Source organism: Peromyscus leucopus, chromosome 8b (genome assembly GCF_004664715.2).
Source record: "Peromyscus leucopus breed LL Stock chromosome 8b, UCI_PerLeu_2.1, whole genome shotgun sequence".
NCBI lineage: Eukaryota > Metazoa > Chordata > Mammalia > Rodentia > Cricetidae > Peromyscus > Peromyscus leucopus.
In genome coordinates this window covers 35,600,257-35,620,021 of record NC_051086.1, presented here as the reverse complement: position 1 = coordinate 35,620,021, position 19,765 = coordinate 35,600,257, and positions in this window count along the sequence as shown.

Below are 19,765 nucleotides of genomic sequence, written 5' to 3'. Positions count from 1 at the left end.
GCTGAGAAGATTCTGGGGACCAGGGCGACTACCAAGCCCAGTCACACCTACCCTGCGTTTTGTGTCCATGGCCATTGAATTGGGCCTTGCCCTTAACCACATTGGATTTCACAACTTGTCTGGGGGAAAAAATCAATTTGGAAAGGCATTTGGGGGGAAAAGCAAATAAAATTTTGTTACTGAATTTTATTTAGAGAAAAAATGTAGTACTTTCCATAAAAATGCAATTTGATTATATTGCAATTTCATTTCTAATCTGTATTTCCTATGCCAAAGCATTCTTTAATGGATCCGAAGTACATAACTGCCAACTGTAGAGTCTGCAGCAGCCCCCAGAAGCAAGATGGCTCTAATGTCTTCTCCCACAGCTCTGTGCCACTGGCAAGGCCCCGTCAGACTCTGGAGAGACTGTCCTGTCAGCATGTCACCTGTAGTTCTCAGCCCAGTACCCAGAGCTTAGAACCTGGGGCATCGGCTTTTGAGTCATCTCCTTGCTCAATTCTGCTTTGCTCCAAGAAGGAATCGAGGCTGAGCCCCTACCGAACGCCTCTTCGGTGCCGCCAGGCACCTGCTCACAGCCAACCCTGCAAGGTTAGACTCCCTCAATGGAGGGAAGGCTGTCTGTCCCCCAGACTGACAAGCAGAGGAAGTGTGTGGTACAGGAGCCACTCTGTAATTAATATCCATACCAGCCTGTGCACAGCTAAGGGTGGGTGGGGACAATTCCTGGAAGAAATCGTTCCAAAGTGCAGGACAGCACCCAGTGAGAAGGGACAGGGTGAGGTACTCCAACTGTGGCTTCACTCACACTCACTCTTACTTTTTCTAATGTGGAGCGGGGAGAGAGGGAGAGAGGGAGAGAGAGAGAGAGAGAGAGAGAGAGAGAGAGAGAGAGAGACAGAGAGAGACAGAGAGAGAGAGAGAGAGAGAGAGAGAGAGAGAGAGAGAGAGAGAGAGAGAGAATGTGGAAACCAGAGAACAACTTCAGGCATCATCGTCAGTACTGCCATCTGCCTCCTTTAAGATGGGCTCGCTCAAGGATCCTCTTCTCTCTGCTTCCCTAGTGCTGGGATTACAAGTATGTGCCACCACCCCTAACATGTTCATGTAGATGCTGGGAATTGAACTCGGGTCTTTATGCTTGTAAGGCAAGCACCTTACCCACTGAGCCACCCCACCACACACACCCAGCCCCTTCGCTCTCTTTTTTTGTTGAAAACGTTCCCTGGGCCAGGCAGTGTATAAATACAAATGCCATGCTTCACCATGAATAAGGCAGGTATGTGCTTGTTGCCATGAAAACGGCAGATTGACGGGAGTAAACAGATAAGACAGACACATGTGATGGTAGCATCACAGAGGAGAGCAAGCATCTGGGAAGTGGTGTGCACAGAGCTGGGGGAGGCCTCCCTGGGAGATGAGAATGGAAGGTGAGAAAAATGTTTGAAGATGGATGATCGAGCAGGAACCTGTTGGAGAGAGAAGAATGTTCCAGGAAGAATAAATGCCAAGGGCGAGGGCTCTACAGCGAATGTAAACGGGGTGCACCCACATTATAAGAAGTTGTGTATCTAGAACGTGAGTCCCTGGCACTCAGGGACCTTTGAGACTGGCAGACCCTGAGCAGGAGTTCTATTCTCTTTCAGTAGGAAACACTGGAGAGCTTGAATGGGTCTGTAGGGTACTCAGATTTGTCCAATATGAAGATCTCTCTGGCTGTAAAGGAGGATTGGGGGCTGCTGTTGACTTAGGTGGGGATGCAGTGAAGGAGGAGGGAATTCACGCACATGTCAAAAGACCTGGGCTCAGTCCCCAGGTCCACACTTGCAAAGCAGAGAGTTAGACCCTAAGAATCCCTTTTGCAGAGTGCCGATAGAAGGGACTGGGCTATGGTTGAGGCGAGGTGGCCATACCTCCCAGCAAAGTACAAGCCCTGTGAGATCCTCATGGCTCCACTCAGGAGGAGAGCCAGGGGAATCCTGTCTTCTGACAGGATGCAGAGAGAAGGCCAGACTCCTCCTTCTGCATGCTGCTCCCTTAGCCTATCCCACGCCCCTTATTTGATGGTACCTTACCCATCTTTGCTGAAGCTACGCAAATGTCAGCTCCTCAGGAGACCCCCCATCAGCCCCACTGCCACCCACACTCACTGTCCTGAGCAGGCCACATCAAAGATACTATGATGTGCTACTTCGTTAATGAGATTACTGTCCATAGGTCTCACACCCTTATGTGGGGAGCTCCACAGCATAGCAGATCTATGACCAGGGCCCAGCATTTAGGTGCTCAATAAATGCATCTTGCATAAGTGTGGGGTAAACACAGACTCGGGATGGTTAGATGACATTCTGGAAGACATGGAGGACTTCTGTGGTAAGAAGATTCTCCCACTCCTCATCCACTTTCCTGGGTGGACAGGGCCTGGATGGGGTCATTGTCTTTCTTTGCAGGAAAGATCTAGAATCACTGAAAAGCATCCATCTAGCAGAGTTCAAGCTGTCCACTAACTTTCATCAGAAATTTTAATATGGGGAAAACTTTCAAAGGTAGACCATTCTACAGCTTCTAAAAATGTGTACTACCATAATTAGAGGATTAGGGAGTCTTTTATGTGAACAGAACCATAATCATCATACTTTATTACAAGGAATTATATACAAATTACACAATTATAAAAAATTTGTTGCTTCCTCCAAAATTACAACACCCTACGTACCTTCTGAGGAAAATTGCATCTCTGTTTCCACCCAGAGGGTGAAAAGGAAGTCTGAACTGACAGTCTGAAGAAAATCAGTTAGTTGGTGTTAGTAATGGCAGTTTGCTGACATAGGGACCCGCTGGGTTGTCTCAGCTCTGTCCTTCCAAGGGTCCTAGCTGCCTTCTTAATGTGGCTAACTGCTTCTTGTGCCTGGCCTAAGAGCCCCAGCCAGAATCCGTGGGGAGGCCAGAAAACTCGACCACCCAAATACAAATTCCTCCTTCCATCTTCAGCCAAGCCATGGAAAGAATTCATGGATGAAACCTATGCCTAAGATGAGGTGTCTGGGAGAGGAGACCAGTGACCAGCCCTCCAAAGGGTGACACTGGTGTCCTACTGTCCCCGCCGACCCAGAGCAGCCCAACTCTGAGTACCTACTAAGTACCTACTAAGCTCTTGGCAAAGATGAGCTAGAGGCCTGTCCCACTGCTTTCCTCTGTAGCCCCAATGCCACAGGAATCCCTAGTCTTCTCTGAGTTAAGGACAGTCAACCTACTGCCTTAGTCTCATTTTTGTCGCTATAAGATACCCTGACAAAAGCAACTCAGAGGAGAAAGAGTTTGCTTCGGCTCACAGTTTCAGAGGAATTGCAGCTCATTGTGGCAGACAGCAGGAGACCAGCCTATCATACTGCATCAGCAGTCAGGAAGCACAGGGCAAACAGGATGTAGTATCTGGCTATAAGACCCCTGTACCGGCTTTTTAAAAAATCAATTTGACACAAGCTAGAGTCATCTGAGAGGAGCGACTCTCAGTTGAGAAAATGCCATCATCAGATTGGCCTGTAGGCAAGCCGGTGGGGCATTTTCTTGATTGACAGTTGATGTGGGAAGGCTCAGTCCACTGTAGGTGGTACTATCCCTTTGTAAGTGGTCCTAGGGTATATCTGAAAGCAAACTGAGCAAGTCATGGAGAGCAAGCCAGTAAGCAGCATTCCTCCATGGTCCTGCTTTAACACATGCCTTGAGTTCCTGCTCTGACTTTCCTCAGTGATGAAGTATGGCCTGGAAATTATGAGATGAAATAAACCCTTTCTTTCCCTCCTTGCTTTAGGTGATGGTCTTTGTTGCAGCAATAGAAACCTCAGACAACCTCAAAGCCTGTCCCTAGAGAATCACTCCCTCCAGCAAGGCTCCCACCTCATAAGGTTCTACAAACCTTTCCAAACAGGGTCACCAGGTAGGGGCCAAGCATTCAAACACATGAGACTAGAGGGAACATTTCACACTCAAGCCATGACACCCACAAAATACAATTACACAAGTATTTTTGTGCTATGGGATAATGCTCTTGTACACTGTAAAGATCTGTCACTTGAACTGGTTTAATAAAATACTGATTGGTCAATAGCCAGGCAGGAACTACAGGTGGGGTGAGCAGACCAGGAGAATTCTGGGAAGAGGAAAGGCAGAGATGGAGTCACCAGCCAGCCGCAGAGGAAGCAAGATGAGAATGCCGAACTGAGAAAAGGTACCAAGACACGTGGCTAAACATAGATAAAAATTATGGGTTAATTTAAGCACAAGAGCTAGTTAGTAATAAGCTTGAACATTTATAAATAATATTAAGCCTCCAAGTCAATTATTTGGGAAGTGGCTGCTGGGTATTTAGGAACGGGCAGGAGAGAGAGAAACTTCCATCTACAATTTTGCACCTTGCATTCCTATAGTTTCTGGGGACACTGTGAGAAGTAAAAAGAGGTATGGTAGTCAGTTTTCAATTACTATGACAAAATTCCTGAGTTAGTGCAGAAACAAGGACCACAGCCTGGTGTCCAAGCCTTTAAAACACAGACCTTCAGAGGTATTCCAGACTTGGGCTGTAGCCCATGGTTCCTATCTTCTGAGGGTTTACAGTCTAACATCCATGTGTTCAGCAGATCTCTGCGAGGGACAGGCTCCCAGTGCCTTCCCTGTGTTCCTCCTCCCTGGCTCCCTTCCAGCACCTGTCACCCTCTGTCTTTTAAAAGTTACTATTATTACCAAAGCGCCCCCTCCTTCATTCCATCATCTTGGCTCTAGGGTGTCAATATATGAATTTGGGAATGAAGACACATTCAGTCCATGACATTTTCATTTTGAGACATCATTTTGTGGTGTCTGGAGAGGATCTGGGTCCTCAGATGCCTCAAATCCCAGCTAGCCTCCCATTCCCAGCAGCCATGGGAAGTGACCACCACAGCCTGGCAAGGTCAGCCATGATCAGCAGTTCTGTGAAGATCTCTATACCCAGCCTCTCCTCCCCCATAATCAGGCACATACAATGCTGAAGCTGAGTACCCACCAGCAAAGGGCTAGAGGAGTACATTTTCTCCTCCCCCTTCAGAGTCCAGACTGTTACCATCACCATGCGCATCAGGTTCTGACTCCCCTTCATGGCCCACAGTTCCAGAACCTGGCACAGCAGCCAGCACCCTCATCCCACACACCAGCTCTAAGGACAGGAAAACACAGTTCCCTGCTGTCAGATGTCAAAAGCAAAGGCAGACTTCAAAAGCACCAAAGCATGAAGAAGTGTTGCTTCCCTCAAATCATCCTTTTCAAGAGATTATGCACAAACATGGGTTCTATTCGAGTATGTCTCTCCTCTAACACCAAAGGGACCAGGGGCTGTAGGCCCCACTACCATCGCTGACCTTCCAATAAGTGACAGGTAAGGGATGTCACCAAGCCCAACACTCAAGTCTAGCTCTTGCCTCAGTCAAATCCTGTGCTGGGGTTTCAATGTATCCCTGCAAAGGTCATGTGTCAGACACTCCCCCAGATTCATTTATGAGCGGTACTTGAAGGTGAGGTCTTTGGGAAGTGATTTCAGGTGGGGCCACCATGATGACATTAATGGCTTATAAAAGCAAGGAGACCTGAGCTTGCTCTCTCTACATGATGCGCTCTACCATGGTGTGACACAGTATAAAGTCCCTTCCAGATGCTGAGCAGATGCCACACCATGCTCTTCCAAGCCCCTCCATCCAGAACCACAAGCCAAATAAACTTCTATATTTATAAATTACCCAGCCTTTGGCACTTTGTTATAGTAACAAGAAATAGACCAAGGCACTCTCTGAACCTGTCATCAGAAGGAGTCTAAAGCAAATTCCAGAATGGGGTATTACTCCTGTCTGAGACAAAACCAAGATAACCAAGACTAAATTTACCACTCTACACAGCCACTGAACTAGGAGTAAAGAATGTGGGGAGCAGAGATGGAATAATATGGAAGTCAGGGCATGAATTGTCTTTGCAGAGCTCAGCCTTGGGCAGGTCCACCTTCCAACAAAACAGAGCCCAGAGATTTCTATGATTCTATCACACTCAGGCCTTGCTCCTCCCAATCTCCTCTTCTTTTGATCAAGCCACACTTCCCATGGCTCTATTTTCATTAAGGCATTGGGACTTGTGGTAATTTGAATGAGAATGGCCCCCATAGGCTCCTATATTTGAAATCTTGGCCCCCAGTTAGTAGAACTGTTTGGGAAGAATTAGGAGGTGTGGCCCTATTGGAGGAGGCGTGTCTCTGGGAGTGGGCATTGAGGTTTAAAACTCCCACACCATCGCCACTAGATCTTTCTGCCTCGTGGTTGTGTCCCCAGATGTAGACTCTCAGCTACTACTGAACTCCATGCCTGCCCACTCCCTGCCATGATGGTCATAGATTCACCTTCTGAAACTGAAGTTCCCAATTAACTCTTCTGTAAGTAGCCTTGGTCATGGTGTTTCATCACAGCAGTAGACAGGTAACTAAGACAGAACTAAAGCTGTGTCTTCATTACCTATTATCCAATTTAATCTCATAATACAAACCTCATGAAGGCCGGGCAGTGGTGGCACACGCCTTTAATCCCAGCACTTGGGAGGCAGAGGCAGGTGGATCTCTATGAGTTCAAGGCCAGCCTGGGCTACACAGTGAGTTCCAGGGCAGCCAGTGCTGTTATATAGAGAAATCTTGTCTCAAAAAACAAATAAACAAAACCACCCCACGAAGTGGCTCTTATCCTCTCCACTGCAAAGACAAAAGTTCCCAGAATCTGGGGGGAAACCCATGTTCACACAGCTGCCATGTGGGAGCCTAGGGTAGACTCCGGTCTGTGATGACTCTTGACTCATTCTTTGCTGACGTCTAGTTTTCAGGGCATATGGGGAACCTCTGGTCTGGGCTCTTTCGGCTTTGTCTGGGGCCCCTGAAGACAGGCACGATGCAGGGCTTTCAGCTGTGCCTAGGTTTCTAAGGTCCCATGACTGTCCTCTGGGAGGCTATCCTAACTAATAGCTCTTGACAGACCCTCAGAGCCCATCCCAAAGCCCATCTGTGCCTAGTGTCTCTGGCCATGCTGTCCCTATCCCCAGATGCCCTGCCCTACCTTGGCTCTCCTAAAGCATTTTGGAGAATCAGTGCATGCTAACTCCATTCCCTCTAAGTGCCAATATCCTCCCTCTGGAGTCTTCTTTGATTGTGGTTACTCTTTATTCTTGTTAGTCAAATCCTTCTGCCCTGACAAAAGGTCAACTCGGACCATCACAGCACTCTACACTTGTCTAGTATACAACCACTCCTTAAAAATGATCAGTCAAGGGGGCTAGAGAGATGGCCCAGCGGTTAAGAGCACTGACTGCTCTTCCAGAGGACCTAAGTTCAATTCCCAGCAACCACATGGCAGCTCACAGCTGTCTGTGACTCCAGTTCCAGTTCCATAAGCAAAACATCAATGCACATAAAATAAAAATAAATATTGTCTAAAAAATTATCAGTCAAAATGAGATGACTAGATGGGGATATGGATTCCTTGTGTGGCTGTTTTTGACCAGGGTCAGGCGAGAGAGACCAGAGGGAGTGGATGAGTCACTGTCCTCATTGCTGTGAGCAAATGCCTGAGAGGAGACGACTTAAAGGGAGAGGGGTCTTTGGGCTTACTGTCTGTCATGGAGGGGAAGGCGTGGTGACGGGAGCACCAGGCAGCTGGCCACACTGTTTGCAGTCAGGAAGCAGAGTTCGAATGCTGGTGCTCAGCTCACTTTCTACTTTTTATTCAGTGGAGAACCCACACGGCGGGTGTGTGTGTGTGTGTGTGTGTGTGTGTGTGTGTGTGTGTGTGTGTGTGTGTGTGTTCTACCTCCACTAACCCCATATAGAAACTCCTTCACAGACAGGGCAACAGGTTGGTCTCCCAGGTGAGTCTAGATCCATCAGTGCTCACCATCAAAGAGAAGAGAGAAAGTCCCCACTGAGCATCATCATCCTCAGAAAAGCACCACCCCAACAGTCACTGCGTTCACTGGGCATCCAATGAGCCTATGTGAGTGCATATGGACACACACGGAGAGGCAGATTTCTGAGCTATGGCCTGGGTTCAGAACACTAGATGGACCCAAGCCTAGCCAGAAGGGCACTCCGTGGGAGAGTACCCCAACACTCTAGTGTAAGCTCCTGAGGCCAGACATCACTGTGCTCAGTGAAAGGACCTGAAACATGATTAGGAGGAATTAGCAGAGGGCAAGGGGGAGGGTGGCTTGGAGAGTGCCATGGCAACGGTGGGCAGAGCTTTTGTGTGGCTCTCCTCTTTGTCCCTGCCACTGAATAGTGAGGGCATTACATAACAGAAAATATGCTCTATGTGGGGGCTATTAGCCCTGCTGGCTGGCCAGGGATTGAGAGATGACTTGTGAGAATCCCCTTTTCACTGTTCACTACTGAAAGGAAGGATGCAGGGAGCCTGAAGCTGAGGTCAACTTGAGCCAAGCCTTGTGAAACCCAGCCCACCCAGTGTCCACACCTTCCACAGCCACACCGGGGAGCAAGAGTTGATACCAACAACAGCTTCTCCTTACCCAGATCACGCTGACTTCCACTTGTCCCAACAAATGCACATATCACCCTCTCCAACGTAACGAAAAGGACAGACCCCATCCCTTCCCGCATTTACATGAGTTCCCCAAGAAAACTCAAGGCTTACCAAGGGCTAATGAGGGAGAAGATGGGAGCCCCCACTTGTCAGAATCTATTTCTTTTTAAGATGCTGAATTTATCAACGCAGTCTGAAGTGGTCCCCTCTGGCACCGGCAGAATTCATTCAGAGGGTGGCTTCTGTGAGCCTCTCTACAAACTCTAGCCCCTGGAGTCAACAGACAGCGAGGGCCAGTGGCCCAAAGGAAGGTTACCACCTTCCAGGGAACCCTGTGAGCTAATTCACCAGCATGGTGAGTCCCCAAGGCAAGGGGATAATGTGTGACACCCACAGTGCCTGCCTCTCCTCTTGGGGACATGTGTCCTTGGCATCCTCCCAGCACCTGCTCCTGTCTCTTGTAGCAGGCTTTCTTGGACTACCAGACCCCAAATCATGACCCAGAGACTCACTCTTAGTTGTGAATGCTCAGCCTTATGCTTGTCCCACTAGCTCTTTTAACTTAGTTTAACCTGTTTCTATTCATCTACATTTTGCCTTAGGGCTTTTTACCTTTCTTTCATTCTGTGTGTCCTGCTTTTCCTGCTTCCTTCATGTCTGGCTGGCTGGTGGTTGCCTGGCTAGTTGGCCCCAGGCATCTCCCTCTCTTTCTCCTTCATTCTCTTTTCTTTCTCTTGAGCCTAGATTCCTCCTCCTATTTATTCTCTCTATCCTACAGCCCCACCTATCCCTCTACTGCCTAGCAATTGGCCATCCAGCTTTTTAATTAGACCAATTGGGTGCCTTAGGCAGGCAAGGTAAAACAGCAACACATCTTTACATAATTAAATAAATGCAACATAAACAAATGTAACACATCTTTACATAGTTAAACAAATGCAGCATAAACAAATGTAACACACCTTTACATAAAGTAATAGTCCACAACAGTCACTGTGGAAGAAAAGTCCTCAAAAACAAAAAAGAACTCCGTTAGCTGCAGACTCCTCTCCAAGTTCTTACGCTCAGCACCACATGGATTTCTAATTGAGTATCTAATGATTTCTAATTGGATGCCAGGCCTCTGTCCTTTCCTTTACATTCAATGCAATGGACACATAGCAAGCACCCAGCAGGTACATGGCTGCATGGCAGAAATCAAATAGAAGCATAGTTTCAACATTCTAATGAGAAATTCAAAGTCACAGAGAGAAAACAACTTGTGTGAGTTAGTTTTTTGTCATTATGACACACCCCAGGGTCATCTGGCAAGAGAGAACCTCAACTGAGAATAATGCTTCCATTAGACTGTCCTGTAGGCCAGTCTAGTGGGGGCATTTTTTTTCAATTAATGATTGATGTGGGAGGGCCCAGCCCACTGTGTGTGGTGCCACTCCTGGGCAGGTGGGCCCTTGTGAAAGAAAGCAGACTGAGCATGCCATGAGGAGCAAGCCAGTAAACAGCACTCCTCCATGGTCTCTGCTTCAGTTTCTGCCTTGAGTCCTGTCTTGAGTTCCTGCTCTGGTTTCCCTAAATGATGACCTGCAATGGGGCATTTAAGCCAAATAAACCATTTCCTCCCCAAGTTGCTTTTGGTCATGGTGTTTTTCCCAGCAACAGAAAGCAACTAGAACACAGCTTTTTTGCACCATTGTTTACAATGATTTCCATGCTCATGTCCAAGAAGCATGCAGACAGCTCCATGGAATACCCCAGGGTACTACTCCAAATCCAAGAACCTGCAGGAAACTTCCAGAGAAGGAGCCCAGGTACCCAAACTGAAGACTTCATTCATACTACTGCTGGCTAGTTTTTATGTCAACTTGAAATAGATTAGTCATTCAAGCCTCAGTTCAGAAAATGCCTGCATAAGATCCAGCTATAGGGCATTTTATTAATTAGTGATTGATGGGGGAGGACCTAGCCCACTGTGAGTGGTGCCATCCCTGGGCTGGTGGTCCTGGGTTCTATAAGAATGCAGGCTGGGCAAGTGATGTAGAGCAAGACAGTAAGCAGCATTCCTCCATGATCTCTGCATCATCTCCTGCCTCCAGGTTCCTATTCTGAGTTCCTGTCCAACTTCCTTTGATGATGAACTGTGATGCGGAAGTGTAAGCTAAATAAATCCTTTCCACCCAAAATTGCTTTGGTCATGGTGTTTCATCACAGCAATGATAACCCTAACTAAGACATTACCTTTATTTTATTTGCAGAAAAACAGAGGCTTAGAAGTTTGCACCATCCAATGAGCAAAATCTCCAGGGTCCTTCACCGCAGTTTCTTCTCCAGATCTAGAGGCTGGTTAAAGTCTATCTCATGAAGCTATGGTTTAGCTGCCCCAGACTGGATTTCACATGTCTTGGTGGGCACACTTTTGTCCTTGGTCTTTATTCTGAAGCCCCTGTGCAGGCTCAGCAGCTACCTAGGGAGCCTTCTAAACCACCTATCAAATGACACAAGAAAGCCCATGCATCCAACAAGCATACCAGAAGTTTCAACTCACATCCTGCTGGCTAATGTTCCATTGGCCAAAGCAAGGATATCTGGAGTGGGCATGTTCTCTGCTATGCCAAGAATGGCTAACTGTATGCCAGGGTACAGGGGAGACCCAGCCATGATGATACCTTCATTGGCCAGCTGCAAAGAGCCCCAATATGGCAGTGTCGTGTAGCAATTTCTTCTGAAATGAAGCATTCCTTTCCTGGAAGGATGAGACTCTAAAGCTCAGGAAGTAAACAAAATTCAGAAGATGCCAGAAGCTCCTGTAATTGAAGGTCTCTCTCCAAGGTTACTTAGCAGTTAACAGTTGCTAAGCAATGAAGATGATGTCCAATGGAGCTGCCTGGGGTAGAGTGCTCCAGGGAGCTCTCACGGGTCCTCACCCACGCTAGGGTGGGCTTTCTGATGATGCGGCTGACTGGAGTCACTCACGCTCCTGGAAGTGTCTCCTTTACCCATAGTCCTGTAAGCCTGGGTCACTTGGTGTAACTTTGTAACTTTTGTCACTTAGGCCTGTCCTCAGTGTCCTATCTGGGATGAACAGATGTTTGTTCGGGAAAATCACATAATGTAGAGCCGGGAGACCAGGGTGTCTGATTATCATTCTGCTTCCCCAGTGAATAGGCAATCTTTTGGGACCTCGGTTTACTTATTCATACAAACGCTGGGCACCAGGCCATGGCATAGAAGAGTCACAGCCAAGGGCCAGGAAGAGAGCTCAGTCACTACAGTGCTTGCTTTCCAAGTATGAGGACCTGCCCTACTTCCCCAGGCTTTCTGTGGGCAAGAGAAGAACGGGAAAAGCGGAGGGGATCCAAGTCTCTATTCAGGAAGATGTCACTTCCAGGCTTCATTTGTGAACTCTACTGGATTCTGACTCTCTCAGGGACAGACAATATCAGAGAAATGAAAGGGCGGAACTTCTCATTGCCTTGAGAAGGGTGGGTCTCTCTTTGCCACTTGACACACATATGGATCCTAAGCACATTTTGTGTGAATGAGAAATGTCAGTGTCTTCATCAGGACTGTCAAGATTTGGCCTGGCTGACATCCCATGTTGATGATAAAACCTAGATGAGTCTCTCTCTCTTTCTCTCTCTCTCTCTCTCTCTCTCTCTCTCTCTCTCTCTCTCTCTCTCTCTCATACACACACACACACACACACACACACACACAAGCCCCAGCTTCCCCGGTAGCTAAGCACACACTGGCATTGCTGGGCAGTGCGTTTAAGCACAGAGGGCACATCTTAGCAGTCTGTGATAGTCTGTCACCACTTGTCGCAGATGCTTAGTTCCCTTCCCCACTCCTCTGATTGGCACGTGTTGACACTTTCTTTTCAGATCGGAATAACAGCACAAGGCAAACTTATAAATAGGGTGGTGGCAGATACATAGAAAGCGCAGGCTTGCTCGGCACGTTCACAGTAGAATTTGTTCACATGCTTTTCCCAAAGGTGAGGAGGGCACTGCCCCACTCAGACCCACACCAAACAGCTGAGAGAACATGGGTTGTGGGTTCCCTGCCTGGGCTCAAGTGACATGAGGATCCCCTAAGGAAATCTATGTCAGCCGCACGGTACGTCATCTGGCTTCCGAAGCACCTAGTAAGCACTACCGTCGTCGTCATCAATACCACTCTGCCCCAGTTCCAGGCACTCCAAGAAACCGTCCCCACGCCAGACTTCTCTCCAGCTCTTACCCATTCTGGGAAGCAGATAGTCACGCGTCCCCAAGGAGCCTGTTTTAGTACTGAGCGCCCATCACAGCAATCTGATTTTAGGCATTGCTGTGTAAACACACGACCCTTTAATTCTATTTCAATTCAATTATGCAAATCTAATCACACATTCCGCTTCAAACCATTTTCCTTTCCTCTCAAAATCTGTCTACCAATGGCCAACAGAACCTACTACCAATCCGGGGACTCTGAGTGAGCAGAATCCCAGTGTCTTAATTAAAAACAGGAAAATACTATTGCTCCCAGCCTGAGCACAAGGCCAGGCCAGCAGCAAGTGCTGAGCAGCCCCAGATGTCAGGGCAGGAGGCAGGACCAAGGACATCCTGCCGGGCACATCCCCACTTTGCTCCTGGGGGTCTCAAGTGTCCAGGAAGTGCCTTAGGGCCTCACTGAAAAAAGGAAGCACTGGGGTCCATGTTGACAGGCAGGAATTCAGGACCCCATCCTCTATTTATCTGCCAACAACCCCCATTTACCTGTTCTACAGCCTGGGGTTCCATGGAAACCTTGGCTTGAGATAAATGGTGTGTGTGTGTGTGTGTGTGTGTGTGTGTGTGTGTGTGTGTGTATAAATATGTGTGTATGTGTGTGTGTGTGCACATACACAAATAAAGTGGTCAGTTAATGAACCTTGTTCTAGAATACTCTAAAAGTGGAGAAACCTGAGTTCCAAGGAGAAAAAGGAATAAACACAGTCCTCTAGGGCCTGGGAAGTAACATCGAGATGCCTCCTCACCAAAGGAGAGCTGAAACACTGGAGCCTCATTGGAAGGTGACAGAGACACAGTGTGACAGGGCACTGCATGCCGTGACAAGGCACTACATGCCCATGGCTCCTCTCTTGTCCACTTGGAGACAGGAGTGAAAGGTGCCAAGGACAGGGCCATGCATCTCAGTCTGCTCTCTCTGCAGGGAGGCCTGGAGCAGGGCAGCAGGGCTGCTGAGGTGAGCCTGCACAGTCTTAATACAACCTGTCTTAGCTTATTAACTGGAGATGGATAATATCTGACAAATGACAGAAGATAAATTGTTAAGCAATATGCAAATATGCCTGCAGCAGAAATGGAAAATTACTATACAGTAAAAAGCTTTTACGGCTGCAAGAAAATTCAGAGGTAATTTGTCTCTGCGTCTCCTCAAATTCCAATCTCGCTGTTAGCTGTGGCAGAATGCTACATCCGTTACCACTCCAATTAGATCACCATAAAGGGGCTCCTACACAGGCTGCAGCTTGGATGGGCTGACTGAGAAGAAGGTAGTTACAAAGCCAGGGTCAGGCTCGGTCACAGCAGCCCTGGGCTCTATCGTCTCCTTAGACATCACTTACACAAGAGCCCACATCAGTTACCAGGAGAGTCTACTGAACACAGCCCATAGGAGCCGCTTCCCAGGCCTGCAGCAGGCTAGCTGGACCATTCTCCATCCAACACTTCTGTAAAACATTATACAGGCTGTGCAAATGACCACAGTCTAGCCTGGCTACCTGGAGGAGGCACAGAAAAGGACTGTGGCTGGGGAAGTTTCCAGAAATGAGGTGGAGCAGCCTACAAAGACCACAGTTCCTACAGAAGACCCAGACAGCATGCTGCAGGTAGCAAATGAATTAGAACTCCACAGACTCAGAAGGGTGAGGGAATTCAAGAGTCCTGCAAGGTCACTCACAGCAGGACCTGGTGGGCTTCCAGAGAAGAGGGTCCATGGGAAGGTGGGACAAGTGGAACATCCAAGCAAGAGGCACAGCCTACCACAGAACGCGGGGGTCACCCAGGTGGCAAGACTCGCTCTCCTCACTCCAGGCTCTCTTACTTTGCCTCTGAAGACAGTATAGGGAGCAAGTCTCTGCAGATAAATAGTTGTGTTCCATGTATACTTCGGCATAGCTGCTACTTAGCATGGGACTGGAGCCAGCTGTCGTGTGAGTGGGTGTAGTGACCTGCAGCAGACAAAAGCACAGGACCATGCCCGGGTGGGGCCACAACACCTGAGCAAGACTGAGCTGCCAGAAGGATGCAGGGAAGCCTGGGTTGCTAGTCAGCTGAGTTCATCCCTATAGGCTTAACCAGAGGGAAGTGGGAGGTCCCCCACCCCACCCCAAAACTCCCTTGAGCCAAGTTTTGCATTTGGTTTTTTTCGTGTTGTTAATAATAAGAAACTGGTTTAACCAGTAGCTTTATTTGTGGGATTGGTGATTTGGAGTTTTCTATGAGCACAGCTGGTGTGGGCTTTCAGGGGTACCACTGCCTTTGTTTTGTCAGTGTTCCTGTAAGTAATCCTCACCCACTCCCTGTAAGTAACCCCAAAAAGTGCATTGGTTCGTAGTAAGACATATTGGCTATTGCTTCCTGAATATGTCTCTAATAGCTCTGGAAATGACAGTGATAATTAACAGACTTGATGGCATCAAATTAAAATGCTTGTGCATTGCAAAGGAACCAGTTAACAGAGTAAAGATCACAGAATAAAAGAAAAATCTTGACCAGCTATTCATCAGACAGTGGATTAATATAATATATAAATATATAAATTAATATAATAAAGAACCAAAAGATGAATCAACAAAAGAACAAATAATCCTGTTTTTAAAATGGCAAATTAACTGAACCAAAACTTTTCAAAAGGAACACAAATGGTCAATAAATTCATGAAACTATGTTCAGCATCTTTAGCCATAAAGCAAATGCAACTCAAAGCCGAATTGGCAGACTAAAGACACTGAGGCTTCAAAGAACTGATTTTAAAAAGTTCAAAACTTCCATTAAGAAAAATTCCAGGAAATAGTTGGGTTTTTGTTTTGTTTTTTGTTTTTTGTTTTTTTTTGTTGTTGTTGTTTTAATGGACATAAAGCTGGTAGGTAGGGAAGGAGTGTGGATGTGGGAGGAATTGGGAGTGAATATGATCAAAACACATTGTAGAAAATTCTCAAAGAACTAGTGATAAAAAAAAGAATGCAAACCATAAAATATACATATATTTGTTTATTCTTTGAGAATTTCATATACAACATATTTTGATCTTCTTACCCCCATGCTGTAGATATTGCTCTGTATAAATAAAATGCTAATTGGCCAGTAGCCAGGCAGGAAGTATAGGTGGGACAAAGAGAGAGGGGAATTCTGGGAAGTGGAAAGTTGAGGGAGAGAGACACTGCCAGCCACCGCCATGACAAGCAACATGTGAAGATGCCGGTAAGCTACCAGCCACGTGGAAAGGTATAGATTAATAGAAATGGATTAATTTAAGATAGAAGAACTAGATAGCAAGAAGCCTGCCACGGCCATACAGTTTGTAAGCAATATAAGTCTCTGTGTTTACTCAGTTGGATCAAAGCAGCCGTGGGACTGGCGGGTGAAGGAGATTTGTCCTGACGGTGGACCAGGCAGGACTGGAGAAAACTCCAGCTACACCCCCATCCAACAATTCCTCCTGGATTCCACCAAACTCATTTTCCTCTCTCAAATTCATGACTTTTTACTTACGACCCACTTAGTTTAATTACTGTTGCCCATATATGCATGAGTATAGGACCACACACTAGAGGAGCCTGGTCAACCTACCATGAGCTATACCCTTAGGAACTGACTGCTCTTCCCCTACCAGCCATGGACTGTCAGTGTCTCCCCAGTTAGTAGCAGGTGCTCATGGCCCCTCCCTCATCTATGCTGGAATGCTGACTGGCTTGATGTTTTGCAGGTATTGTGCAGGCAACCACAGCTGCTATGAGTTCACGAGTGCAACAGTCCTGTATTGTCTAGAAGATACTCTTATAACCAGTCTCCCTCAATTCTATGGTTCTTACAATCTTTCTGACCCCCACCCCTTTTGTTGATGTCCCATGAGCCTTGTGTATGAGGGTGTGGTAGAGATGGTCTGTTTACGACTGCGAGGTCCACAGGGACTTGCTCTCTGCACTTTGACCAGTTTTATTAACCACTGTTGACTTCACTTCTCTGCTGAGGACTAAGAGCTGCGTTCTCCTGTGGACAGAGATATATAGTTGGAAGGCAGTTTGAGATGGTGTCTAACAAAATAGTCGTGGTAGGTTTTCCTGGAGTGGTGATGAGCTCCCAGTCATGAGTTTTGGCCAGATTTAATGTAGTTGCCATGAGTTTCCTCCTGTGGAATAGGGCTTGAATCTAGTCATAAAGCCATTGGTGACACTCCTAACGTTTGTGCCGCTATTGTACCCATGGGCCTGTCTTGCCAGGCCACTTGTTATTGTAGCTTGCAGGGATTTGAATATTCCATTTCAGGCTTTATTCTATGATTCCACAGTCAACTGTCCGATTTGCAATTGATGTTGAAAATAAATGTCTCACTTGGGAAAAGACTGTATTGAGATTTCACTTTGTCTCTGTCAGAATGGCTATCATGCTTATAACTCTGCGTGCGGTGTTACTGTAATCAATACTGTAAAGCTGATTGGTAATATTTCATTTACTAAGCATGGTTACCAAGAAAATGTCTTGGTTAGTTAAGCATGTCAGTGAAAAGAAAAGCACTAACATTGATGTACTGGAATTACCAGTTTTCTAAAGAATAAATTAAAACAGACCGCGACTTGAGGAGTGAACCATCTGAAGTTAAGGTCCCCAGACACCGTGTATTGCATTAGTCTGTTTCTGTTGCTGTAACAAAACTCCGAAGGCTAGATGCTTTGTTAAGAGGGGAGGTTTACTTTGCTCATGGTTTTGGAGGCTGACAGACCAAGATAGGATGGCTTCATCTGTTTGTCTGTGGCTAGGGCTTCCTGATGGATGAAGCTGAATGATGGATGTGGATGCTAAAGACATTACATAGTAAAATAGTAAGATAGAGAGGACTGCAGTTTTTTGTTGTTGTTGTTGTTGTTTTTTTTTTTTAATACCAATTGGCTCTCACAGAACTAACCAGAGTCCCAAAGGAACTACATTCATCCCTCCCAAAAGCAGCCTCTCCAGGGACATAATCATCATCCGCTAGGCTCCACCTTCTACAGGTCCCACCACAACATAATGGACCACCTTTGGGATAGGGCACATAAAAAGTGCATCCAGATCATAACACTGCCAAGTGTTGCATTGGGAAATTTCCTAAAGGCCACTTCCCAGCACATTTTATTGCTACATCCACCTTTCTATGTGTGCATTTCAGAACACACACTGAGACACTCATGAGTACACACACACACACACACACACACACACACACACACACACACACCTTTGGCATGACAGGAAGCAAAATAATCTGGTCTTCCCTTTTCCCTCTTGGTCTAACAGAGCCCTTAAATTTGGAAGTGTGTGTTCTCCTGGGGAGGGTGGTGATGGTGAAGGAGTTGGGGGACTCATTTTAAAGCAGTGAAGAGTAGTTCTCAGTGAAGGGCGATTTCCATGATTCTCTGGAAGCCAATTAGGATTACCTGGGGCTCTTGCCAGGCCACACCCACGCAGCATGTGTGCAGCAGTTGAGAGTGGTCAGAAAGGGTGGGGAACGGGGCTCTCCGATCTTACACCAGCAGGTCACACGATCACAATGCCATGGTTTTAGCAGGAAGTAAGCATCTGGGGTGATTCCCAGGGAACTGAATAAGGAGCATGCTGGGAACTGAATTAGCATCCAGCTCAGCAACAGATCCCAGCAGTTTCCTGCCTCCTCTACCTTCTGGCTGCCTCTCTCCTGTGCTCTGACCCCATGTCGAGACTGGATTTGTTCAACCCCTGGGGATGGTTTTGTGCGGGTCCTGGGTCCTCCACCGCAAGCTCCCCTCTCACTAGTATCTTGCCCATCAGAGAAGAGGTTTGCTAGCGTGGATGCACAAGGCCCACAAAATCCCCTGGAGCCCAGGAGCGGCTGCTGACATTTCAAAAGGTCAATCAATCACTCTGTTTCATGAAATGTAATCATCTCTCAGGACCTAATGTAACAGTAAAACCAAATAGAGCCAAACAATTAGAACAAAGCAATGATGCCCGCACCGGGAGAGGTTCAGAAAACAGCCCACACAGCCTAGTGTACACACAATAGCCCTGGAGCCAGAGCTCAGGGTTTGAATCTCACCTCTGCCCTTGGCTCTGAGAATCCCTTTAATGAGGGATAAAATGAACTGGCTTCTGACTGCTATATTCTGAAGACTGAGAAGTCCCTTCTTAGCGGGCAGCACAGGGAGCAAAAGGAATTCTGGAACTGTCTTTTTCAGAAGATGGAACCCCAGGAGGAGGAGCCCCGGAGCCTCATCTCACAAACAGCCAGAGTCCCTCTCTGCCCAGGATAGGGGAGCCTAGGCAAACTGGCCTGGAAGAGGCTCAGAGTCAGCCAGCCTCTTAGCTGGAGACCCAGAAGCCAGGTGGGAAGGGGCCATTTCCATTCCTGGCTTTCATAGAGAGCCCCTTCCCTCCTAAGTAGACCTCCTGAGGCTGGGGAATGTTCTTTCTCCCTTCTTGGGTTTTCTAGGACCTTCTGTGCCACATAGTGTATTACACACTGGACCCAATATTACATCCCTGATAAGGACCCACTAGGGACAGGGCAAAATAAGAATTGGTCTTGGTTTCCATGGGAAAGGAAAATGGGTGAAGCTTCTAGAAAACCTGTTCCATGAGAATAAGAACCTTGAAGTTCATAGTCACTGCCGCATCCCCCCAGGCAGTCCCTAGCCCGCAGTAGATGCTCAGTAAATATTACCCATCGTTATCGATCACAATCTCAATCTATCACCACATGCCCAGAGTGTTTAAAGGCATTTGGCTTATAATGATTTTAGACACTGCATGTTAGACACATGGCTAAGCTGAAATTGAGGACAGCTGTTACAAGTGAGCAGGAGGGCCATCTGTCCAGGTGACAGAGCACCCATATCAAACTCATTCTGACCATGTTCAGAGTTGCTGGGAGGACAGGAGGAAATGGGGAGTTTC